General features: G+C 48.1%; 1 pseudogene; it reads left to right on the top strand.

Moving 5' to 3' along the window:
• The first annotated feature begins 518 nt into the window (after positions 1-518).
• LOC140217075 (uncharacterized) lies at positions 519-2,569 on the top strand (annotated as a pseudogene).
• Positions 2,570-2,840: the final 271 nt, after the last annotated feature.

Raw genomic sequence — 2,840 nt, 5'->3', positions numbered from 1 at the left:
TAGAAGAGTTAACTGCTGGGCTAGTTGGTGATCTTGCATACTGAAAAGATTTTGCACCAAAAAAACACACAAGAAAGACGACGACACCACGGGCGACACCACGAGCGCCCGTGGTGTCGTCGTCTTTCTTGTGTGTGTTGTTTTTGGCGCAAAATCTTTTCATTATGGAAGAGAGAATAGTCTACAAGAATTTTGTGACGTCATCCCGATGCGTACTGTGTGTGCGTGAGCCACAGACACGCGCTGAGATAAGCGCTGTGCTTTAATTTCCTTTAACCAGTTTCCCACATGTCATGTGACAATTCTGGCTCTATGTATTTCACGACGGTACATTAAAAAAGATAATTCTTGGTCATGAGACGACGAGCGTCTGTCTGACTGTCTGACATGGTGTCAGTAGTGGGGTACGTCAAACCTGGCTACGATGTAGCACTGCAACAGCCCGTCAACAAGTGAACGAGCGCCTGCTTTCCCAAGAGCAAGTCTTTCCGGTGATAATCGTCAAGCAACGCCTCAGCATGGCAGGAATCAAGCTTCCTAGGCCTTTCAACTTCCAGAACGCTGCGGACTGGCCCGCCTGGATGGATGAATTCGACGACTACAGATTCGCATCCGGTCCATATGGGAAACCAGACGTAGTACGAGTAAGGACTCTTCTCTATACAATGGGCAAAAATTCACGGGATATTCTTCGGTCGCTAATCGTCAAAGACGAAGAAATGAAGGACTTCAGCCTTGTAAAGTCAAAATTTAAGGGGTATTGTGTCCGTACCAAGAACACAGTCTAGGAGAGTGCTCGCTTTAATCTACGCCGCCAACAACTGGGAGAAACAGTACACCAGTTTGCAACCGAGCTTAACAGACTAGCAGACAGACGCGAGTTCAAAGAAATGAAGGAACGCCTAATAAGAGACCGCTTCGTAGTAGGACTACGAGACCAGCTTCTCTCGGAAGAACCACAGATGGATCCTAATCTCACGCTGAGCACTGCTTTGGCAAAAGCGCGTACAAGCGAAACGGTAAAGAAACAGCAAGCCGAGCTAAAAGAGCACGAGGGCATGATCGCAGAAGCTTGCGTCGCCGCAGTAAAGCCTGCGAAAACCGCTGAAAAGCGCAAGAAGTTTGCACGCGGTCAGAAGCCAACTTATCGTGAAATGTTCTGCAGTTTCTGCGCCGGACCATTTCATCCGAGAAGCAGTTGTCCAGCGAAACAAGAAAGATGCAGGTTTTGTCGAAAGCATGGCCACTTCGAATAGGCGTGCCGAAAAAAGAGGCAAGCAAACGGGAATCTTGACGACATTGCCGAGCCTGATAAATTTCTTGGCATGGTCGAGCAATCGGCGAACGCACCATCTGAGCACTTCGTCACAGTACTGATAAACGACAACAAGCTCCGCATGAAAGTAGATACGCACTCTAAGAAAAGTTTACACCCTCTGGAGTGCCCCTTCTGCCACACAATAATCGTAATCTGCATTGTTGCGTTTCCTTTCTTTAACGCTGCGAGCCCGGTACTTTCCCGTAACGAACGGCATGATAGCATTCCCGACAGGAAAGTAGCGGGCGGGGCGTTTTCAAGAAAGGAAACGCATCAAGGTAGATGACGATTATTGTTGTGTGGCAGAAGGGGCACTCCAAAGGGTGTAAACTTTTCTTAGAGTGCGGGAGCCGAAGTGACAGTCGTCGGGGAAAACTTTCTTTTACTTCCGCGTTCTCTGGACAAAGCAGGTGATCTTAAAGGACCGAACAATGCAAGCATTCATACGATCGGAAAGTTTGACGCTGAAGTAGCTTGGAAAGGCAACTGTTCGAAGCAGACCATTTACGTCGTGAACAACTTGCGCACTCCCTTGTTGGCACTACCAGCTATCAAAGCCCTAGAAATAGTTCGCTTCCTAGATGACTTCGAAACTGCTAACGACATCGTAAGCAGGTATCCTAAGATATTCGAAGGCACGGGTTCCATGTCTGGAGAACATACCATACGTCTCGTTCCGAATGCAACACCGTACGCCCTTCTACAGCTAGACTGATTCCTATTCCCATGAAGAAAAAAGTCAAGCAAGAACTGAACAGGCTAGAACGAGAAGGAATGATGCAAACGGTCGAAGAACTGAGAGAATGGTGCGCTCCTATTGTACCCGTAATGACGCCGTCTGGAGCAGTAAGCATATGCGTTGACTTAACTCAACTGAACCAATTTGTCAGACTAGAGCGTCATCAGCTACCAATGGTAGAGCAAGTTATGGGAAGCTTCCAGGAAGCCAAGGTCTTTTCTAAACTGGACCCAAATTTTGGATTCTACCACATAAAGCTTTCCGAGGAGTGTCAAAAGCTCGCCACTTTTATAACGCCATATGAGCGGTACTGCTACCGCAGGTTGCCGTTCGGGATCACATCCGCCCCAGAAATTTTTCAAGGAAAGTTCTCGCAGGTCGTCGCAGGCCTAGACGGCGTACTGAACTACATGGACGACATTCTGGTGTACGGCAAGAACAAAGTGGAACATGACAACCGCCTTCGTAACGTGCTCGACCGACTGGAACAAACAGGAGTAACCCTTAAGTAAAATTGTTGTTTCGCTGTTGAGCAAGTAGCATTTCTGGGCATGATCTTTGACGCCAATGGTGTGCGCCCCGATCCTGAGAAGATCAGAGCAATCAAGGAGTTGCCTCGAGCCCAAAACATCGCTGAGGTTCGTTCCTTATTAGACATGATGAACCACCTCGCAAGGTTTCTTCCTGATGCTGCGTCTATAACTGCGCCTTTACGCAGCCTCCTCAACAATGACAGCGACTGGTGTTGGGGAACTCAACAAGGGGAAGATTTTGAGAAGCTTA

The sequence above is a fragment of the Dermacentor andersoni genome, chromosome 4 (assembly GCF_023375885.2).
Source record: "Dermacentor andersoni chromosome 4, qqDerAnde1_hic_scaffold, whole genome shotgun sequence".
In the NCBI taxonomy this organism is placed as follows: domain Eukaryota; kingdom Metazoa; phylum Arthropoda; class Arachnida; order Ixodida; family Ixodidae; genus Dermacentor; species Dermacentor andersoni.
Note: the sequence above shows the minus strand (reverse complement) of the source record. Positions and strands in the feature narration are given on the sequence as shown.